The following is a 9010-nucleotide window of genomic DNA, read 5'->3' on the forward strand; positions in this document are numbered from 1 at the left end:
AAGCTGCACCAGAATCATACAAAAGTTAAATTTCTTTGATTTATGTTGAAAAATGTGATAAAACCTGCAGTTTGCATGATGTTTTTAATACAAGTGTCGCCTACGTGGGAAAAAAAGGATGATTCTACAAACCAAAGACATTTTACTGCTTCTGTTTTTGATTTATTTCAACACTTGTCTCTTATTTGCTTCGTCTAAACACAACCTGCAGTTCAACTGAAAACACCGACTGCAGTTCAGACAAAATTGCACAAATGAGACATGTAGAATACGGTGATTATGATTAAAAAAATTTGATTTATAGCATAAATTTAGCTCCTTCTTGTGCTTTGTGTAGACAAAACCATCCTGATACATAGATCATGAAGAAGATGGAACTTTAATTTCATTTTATCTTCAAAATTTAAAAATAAAAAAACACTTCATCAGTAAATACAAACACTGTTACTAATGTTCAAAGTTTTCACCAGAACCCAAAAATTTCTTATTTTCGACCGTCTGGTTTGTGAAAACTCTTTGTAGTTTTCTAGTTTTTAAATGAGACATGGAGAATACAGCGATTTTGATTTTTAAAAAATCAGATTTTTAGCAAAAAGTTTGGCTTTTTTTTGTGTTTTGTGCAGTGTGACAAAGCTATACTGCCGTAAATCATAAAAAACAAAAGTTAAATGTCTTTTTCTATCTCATGCAACACTTTGCAAATAAATAACCCCGTGTCTCCAGTTTGCTTTGTGTAAACACATCCTGCAGTTCAACCAAAATTTGCACAATTTCTATCACTTAATCGTTCAGATTTGCACCAGAACCAACAAATTTCTAATTTTCTACAGCCTGGTTTGTGCAAATGCTTTTTAACGTTTGATTATCAGGTGACACTCGTAGAACGCAGTGATTCTGAGTAAAAATTCCGAATTTTAGCATTGATTTTGTCCGTGTTTTGTCTTCGTGCCACATACCGAAGCTATACTAATATATATGTCATAAAAAATGGAAGTTAAATGTCTTTATTCTCAAAATAAAACCAAGAAAGCACCTGGAATGTGCAACGCTTTACTGATAAACACCTTTGTGTGTAAACTTTTTGCGAACACAGCCTGCAGTTCAACCCGAATCTGCAAAATTTTCATCACAGAACCAACAAATGTCTTGTTTTTTAAGCCCCTGGTTCGTGCAAACTCTGTTCTTTTTAACTTCTAAAGGACGGACTAGAAGGACACCCATGGGCGAGATGTTTCCGCGTTTTTCCGTTGCCGCTGTTTAAAACCACCGTCGGCTGCTCGGTGGCGAACGAAAGTGACCTTCTGGGAGGCTGGAGGTGAAAACCGGACGTCGGGGTCGTCTGCATTTGCCGCCGTTTGCTCGCTATTGTCCTCTGCAAAGTTCAGGATTAGGTTTTAAGGAAAAGGCTTAGAGACAAGGCAGCGATTTGCAGTTTGAAAAAGAAGAAAAAAAGAGAAAGTCTCCTCTCGCTTCCCCTTCAACTCGGCTGAGCTCGACCCCTCGGCTGACAGACGCTCAGCCCGGCGCTCAAAGCGTAATCTTCAACCTCTAGGTAGCGCCGCTCGAGCTTGAAAACAAAATCTCCATAAGAGAGACAGCGAGCGAGGAGGAGGAGGAGGAGGAAGGAAGGAAGGAAGGAAGGGAGGCTTGTTGGAATAAAGGCACATTAGACAGACAGCTCCTCTCAATTGCTGAAACAATAAGCCCTATTTATCGCCCATTTGAAAAAGGTTTGACGTGGCGCCGAAACAGAGGCGGCTTTCATCTCCCTGGCATATTAAACTGTCACAGTGCTTAACTTTAAATTAAGGTGACACGCCGCTGACTCGGGGATGTCACTAATAGTGCAATGGCGACCTGCTAATAGAAGTACAATGTGACACGTTTGCTTTAACTAAAACCTCCGCTGTCAGATTACGGCGGTGACATCTTAAACTTTTCATACATTAACATGACACTTGGAACAAATGCAATTTGGCGTCGAGCGCGGCACAAAGGAGAGGCGTGTGATTCGGCGCCGTATTGTCACCCGGCATAAAGGGATGACATTCTCCTCGCGTTAGGTGAACGCAATAAATCACACGTGTGCTCGGAGCCGCAAAAAAAAAAAAAAGGAGCTTTAGGAGGAAGTTGCGGCCGAGCAAACAGCCAAACACGGGTTAATGTGGAGCGTCTTCCGCTGCCGAGGAGCGATAGCCGTGCCCGCAGTCAGGAGGCCTTAACCTTGGATTAGCTGACTTCTTGAAGTTCCCATTGTCTGAGACGTCACACGACATTTCCTGCACTCGAGCGCCGTGAATGCGTGTCAGCGCCGCGATGAGCCTCATTGTTAGCGAGTGACAGGAACACGCGTGTTTTGATGTATCTCGGGGAGCATATGGACCACTCCTCGCTCCATTCTTCATCACTGTGGGCTCATTTTTCACGGCGGTATCAAGTCAGGCACCTTCATGGAAACGTCACGACCGTGAATAGAAGGAGAGGTGCTTATAAAACCATCGATTATTGGGAAAAAGTTAGATTTCTTTGATTATGTAGGTCGGACAAAACATGATAAATCTACAGACTGAAGACATTTGACTGCTTAAATGTCTTGATTTGTTTCTATGCAGATACACAGCCTGCAGTTCAACCAAAATTTGCACAATTTCCGTCACTTAATTGTTGTTCAAATCTGCATCAGAACCAACAAATGTCCAATTTGTGAAATGTCTGCTTTGTGCAAACTCTTAACTTGTTAAAATACTAACATAAACATGTAGAATACAGTGATTCTGACTGATTTTTAGCATTAATTTGGCAGTTTTTTGTGTATTTTGTGTGTTTATGTCAAAGCTATACTNCGCCGCGATGAGCCTCATTGTTAGCGAGTGACAGGAACACGCGTGTTTTGATGTATCTCGGGGAGCATATGGACCACTCCTCGCTCCATTCTTCAGCACTGTGGGCTCATTTTTCACGGCGGTATCAAGTCAGGCACCTTCATGGAAACGTCACGACCGTGAATAGAAGGAGAGGCGCTCATAAAACCATCGATTATTGGAAAAAAGTTTGATTTCTTTGATTATCTAGGTTGGACAAAACATGATAAATCTACAGACTAAATGTCTTGATTTGTTTCTACACTCGTCTCCTCTCTGCGTTGCATAAACACAGGCTGCAGTTCAACCGAAATTTGCAGTTTCCGTCTCTTAATTGTTGTTCAAATCAAGCAAATGTCCAATTTCTGACAGTCTGCTTTGTGCAAACTCTTAACTTGTTAAAATACCAACATAAACATGTAGAATACAGTGATTCTGACTGATTTTTAGCTTAAATTTGGAGATTTTTGTGTGTGTTTTGTGCATTTATGTCAAAGCTATACCGCCATAAATCATGAAAAAACTAAAGTTAAATGTCTTTCTATCTTGTGCAACACGTTACCAGTTAATACTAATCCTGTGTCTCCTGTTTGCTGAGTGTAAACCCAGTAGAACACAGCCTGCAGTTCAACTGAAATTTGCACAGTTTCCGTCACTTAATTGTTGTTCAAATCTGCACCAGAACCAAAAAAATTTCAATTTCTGACAGTCTGCTTTGTGCAAACTCTTTACTTGTTAAAATACTAACATAAACATGTAGAATACAGTGATTCTGATTGATTTTTAGCATTAAGTTGGTGTTTTTTTGTGTGTTTTGTGCATTATGTCAACGCTATACCACCATAAATTATGAAAAAACAAGTTAAATGTCTTTCTATCTTGTGCAACACGTTACCAGTTAATACTAATCCTATGTCTCCTGTTAGCTTTGTGTAAACACAGTAGAACACGGCCTGCACTTCAACCAAAATTTGCACAATTTCTTTCACAACAGTTTTTAGTTTTTGAGTTTTTGAATTAAATGTGTAGAAAACAGTGATTTGGATTAAATATTTACATTTTCTTTTAGCATAAACTTGGATGTTTTTTTCATAATCGCAAAGAAAAATAAAAGTTAAAGCTAATTTTATCTTCAAAAATATATTAAAAAATAAAAACCATTAACAGTCTGGTTTGTACAGACGCTTTAGTTTTTTAAAAATATGAACTCAGACGTGTAGAATTCAATGATTTTAACTGATTTTTAGCATAAATTTGGTTGTTTTTTGGGTTTTTTTGCATTACGACAAAACTATACTCACATAAATCATGAAAAAACAAAAGTAAAATCTATTTCTATCTTCAAAAATTAACAAAAAAAGAACTTGTAACGTGCAACACGTTACCAGTTAATACTAACACCTTGACTCCTGGTTGCTTTGTGTAAACACAGTAAAACACAGCCTGCAGTTCAACCGAAATTTGCACAATTTCTTTCACAACAAAGCTGCACCAGAACCAACAAACTTCTTATTTTTGACAGATTGGTTCATGCAAACTCTTTAAATATTAAATGAAACATACAAAACAGTGTGATTTTTATTGATTTTAGCATAAATTTGGCTGTTTTTGTGTGTTTTGTGCAGTATGACAAAACTATACCGCTATAAATCATGAAAAAACATTTTAAAAAAGTCTTCTTGCTAGCGTAAAAAATAAAAATAGTGACTCCACGCGGTAAAAATATTACGTATAAGATGTTTCACCATGCTGGATGCTGGATGGTATTCACTGTTTCTGAGCCATGCCGCAGTTATTTTATTTTGTTTTATTCGTCCGATTTGTTTTATTTCAGCCTAAATCACCTCCTAGCTGCTCGGTAGAAACACTGCCTGCAGTTCAGCCGAATATTAACTTTTGTCTTGTGGCTGCTGAGTCTCTAATGGCCTCAACAGTTGCACCACGGAGCGCAGAATCTGACAGAATCTGAAGACTTTCTGTCACATTTTTAAATGACTTTAATGAAATATTGCGATTTGAAGCTAAGATTTGGTTGTTTTTGCAGGAAGTGACACATGATTAGTTTCATAAACTGTATTTCTTGAACACTTTTGTCCCGTTTCAGCACACAAATCAATACTTTTTCTTTGATTTCACTTAATATTATTAAAGTAATTTAACAGAACGGGGGAAAATACAGTAAAAAACACCTTTTATACACATTTTTTTGCAGTTTAGTTGAGCTGTGACCACACACCGTCTAACATTTGAGAGCTTCGTCCTGCTTTTTAAGTGACTAGAGATGTTTCTGTTTAACAAGTAACGGTACAGTTATAGTAGTTTTTGCTTCTGATTCATGGATGAAGGACAAACGCCCTGAAACAATCACTGCTTTTACAGTTTCTGCTGCTCATACATGGCGTCATTTTAATCGTGCAAGTTCAAGAAGGTTAAAACTCGACTTTGTTGTTTTCAGGCTGTTGGGATGAAGCACGGGGAAAAAAGAAGAAGAAGTGCCAATCACGATCGTTTCACCCGCGGTTGCTTTATCTATATTTTCACTTTCTCATGAATAAATTGGCTAACTGTTCAGTTTAGCAGCTGTTTGGTTCGGCTTATTACAGGAGCACTGGTTAAATGGTCCTGAATAGATTAGGATGAACTTGGCTTCCGCTTGAAAACATGCTGTCATGAGTTAGCCATTGTGCCTGGCTCACTAATCCACTACTGCCGCGAAAGAAAAACAAATTTGCTCGTACTTTGTGTCCGCCGAGGTTATTTTTAGACGTTTCCCTCCCACGGGGCTGGAAGTCGGCCTGATTGCACGGCTGTGGAGGAACGCTTCTCGGGGTTCGACTCGTGTCCTTCACAACGCTGCCTTTTAAATGATCTGCACAAATGGCGACGATTTCGGCCGCCCGCGATTTAAATTTACTCCAATACGGCCTCTTTAGTCTCGGAGACGGGCTCCTGATTAGAGAGCCCTGACGCTGACTCGACAATCTACGTTTCCAATTAACTGAAGGAGGCCTGGGACGACATGGGCCGCTGCTCCGATCCCCACAAACACTCGCACGGCGCACACACTCGTGGCTTTTTTTTTTTAATATTTATTTTCCCTCTCACGCTGCGCAGAAGCTCCTGCTTTTCACACCCACATACATCTGGGTTTACGTCCGCCCAAAAACAGTCGACGCCTCGGGGTCGGCGAGACAATCGGCAGAAAAGGGCTTCGGAGAAGTCGGTTTACTGCAGTTTATGGCTTTCCATTGACCCAGATAAACAGGACGCGGCCAGAAATGCCGAGAAGTCGAGAAATCAGCGGCGATAATCGGCTCGCGGCAACAATGGACGCTTTGTGAAACGCACAATTTAATATGTAAATATTTGCGGGAGGAGAGGGCGTGGAGGGCAACAAGAGAAACGCTCTGAGAAAAGGTTCAACGGACACAAAGTTGTGTGAAACTCCAAAGCTTTGTGCACAAAAAATACAACAAATAAGGTCTGTTTAAGTCGCAGCAACTCCTAATGTTCAAGCTGATTATTTAAAATGAACTTATGATTATGATAAAAACAGGTTTTTAGAGTTTGCAAAGTTGCTTTAATGTTAAATAGGTAGAAGAGTTAAGCCATCAAGCCATTTTTATTAAGTTATCGCAACTTTAATTTAGTTTTAATGCAGAAATTTGACTTCAAATTACCCAAAATATTAAGTTGATGCAACTTTATGGCGTCAAAATAATGTTTGCAGCCTCAAAGGTTCACCTAAACCAGTTAATTAGAGTTTTTATCTCGTCGTGCATTTAATTAAACGGTGGGAAGAGGTCAGCTGAATTACTTTTACGAGTGTGGATGTGTGCTTTATGAAACAACAGTGCAGCCTGAAGCATGCAAATAACAAACTACAAAAAGCTGCACAAAGTACATGACTGCTCAGACTGCTGCTTTTTATTTCCAGTCATACTTGTGAGCAGGTGTTCGAAAGTAAATCCAGCGCTGGATTTGCTTTTTAGGAGTTTAAAAGCACGTCAACGTTAATGCCAATATGTGTCTCACTGAAAAACAAACCAAGAAACATGCAAATAAACAACTGAACATGCTGCAAGAAGTGTATAGACATGTATAAATCTGGCTTTCTGTTAAATTTCTTGTAGATTCAGGTGTAAACATGCAAAAAACCCCACAAATAACGCACTAAAATGCTGCATTATGTGTGTAAACATGCAAAAAGGTGGATTTTTGTTTAACTTTTAGCTGTTTCAAGTGTGAAACGGCAGTCAGCGTGATTTCAGACGGCTGCTTTTCAGTTAATATTTGTCAGGACTCACGTAAATCCAGCTCTTGTAGAATTATAGCATTGATGCTAACATGTATGACCATAAAAACAATGCAAAAAATGTGCAAATATATGCATAAATGTGACTAAAACGCTGCAAGAAGCATATAAACACACAAGAATAGGTGTGTAACTGCAGCTGCCAATAGAAAAACAATGCCAAAAACATGCTAATAACTCACTACAATGCTGCATTAAGCAAATAAATGTGCAACAAATCTGGATTTCTGTGTATTTTTTGGCTGATTTAGGTGAATAACAGCAGTACAAGGCAACATAACTGACCAAAATGCTGCATTAAGGACATAAACATGAACTAACTAAGCTTCCTGTTTCACTTTTAGTTGTTCCAAGCGTTTATGTAATACTTCTGAGCACATATCTTCTAGTAAATATGACTGTTTAGAGCGTCTTCAATCAGCGTTGAGGTAAATCCAGGTGCTGGTTTTGTTTTTTTCAGCTGCAGGGGGAGAAGGATTTTCCAGGTAATTCCTCAAAAGGATTCTGCTAAGCTTCCGCTAAACGCTGCAGGTTGTGTTTGACGCACCTCCTCCAGAACAAAATGACACGAATCTCTACCTGGATACATGTGTAGGAATAAAAAAACCCTCTGTGGACTCATCCTCCTGCTTAGCCTAATTGGAAAGAGGGGGGGGAGGTTAAAGGAAGAGGGGGGCAAAAAAAAAAAAAAAGGAGAAGAAACCCCAGTAAAATCCCCTAATTCCTGGATTATAATTTAAAATATTCCAAAATGCTAATCAGGGAATTGCAACCAACAAAGGGATAATAAGACGGTCATCCAATTACCGGCGTTTTCTCCCCCCCTGTTCGGAGGGGCCTGTGCAGACCTGGACCCGAACGCCGCTCGGCTCCCTTTTTAACTGAAGACGCCGCTCAAGCTGTGAGCAAACACGGCAGCTCCGGCTCGGCCCTCCCTACGTCTGCCTGTCTCACAAATATGTTAATTAGGGTCCAGATATTCACACACTTAATTAGCCGGGGCCTGGGTTTGTTTCATTTTGATTGGGGGGTGAGAAAAGGGAAAAAGAAAAGGGGTGAGAAAGAGGGTTCGCTCCTCAATGGCGGATTTAAATATGGCCTCAAGGTGATGAGGAGGTATTGTTAACTACTGTACTCAAATGAACTTTTCTCCCCCGGTTTTTTTCCCCCTCCTTACGGCGGGAGGGCAAATCCGGCGTGGCCGAGATTAGGCTGTCATTTGCCGGCGAGCGTTTCCATTTGGAACATGAAGTGATTGTGCTAATTGAAGTGGCATTCATTACATTATAAGAAATGAGCGGCGGCCGGCCCCTGCACCTACACCAGCAGATACCGGCGTGAGGAGGATGGAGGGGCTTCTAAGGAAATTGCTGCCACAATAGGCGTCATTAGACATGAAATTAGAAATTTTGCGGGATGAGCCGCTCGCGTAAAGGATTTGACACGAGCGCTGCGACTTGTGTGATTTAGAAAAACCTGCTCGCTAATGGAAAACAAGATCAACTCCTGGCCTTCAGTCAGAGGGCTGCTGTGTGCTGTTAGTAGCGAGGAGAAAAAGTTTGGTTACCCCGTCGAAACAACGTGCAAGACTGCAAAGGTTCACCCGAATCAGTAGATTAGGACGATTATCTCGTCATGCATTGAATTAAACGGCCGGAATCAGTCCCTTGAATTAAAAACGATGCAAAAAATGTGCAAACGAGGCACAAAGTGCAACCAGAAACATGCAAATAACCGACTAAGATGCTGCATTGAGGCTCTAAACATGCAAAAATGAGACCAGAAATACTCATTTATGTTAGATTTCTGGCTGATTTAAGTGACAAACTGTAGT

Source organism: Stegastes partitus, unplaced genomic scaffold (assembly GCF_000690725.1).
Source record: "Stegastes partitus isolate 25-593 unplaced genomic scaffold, Stegastes_partitus-1.0.2 Scaffold175, whole genome shotgun sequence".
Taxonomy (NCBI): domain Eukaryota; kingdom Metazoa; phylum Chordata; class Actinopteri; family Pomacentridae; genus Stegastes; species Stegastes partitus.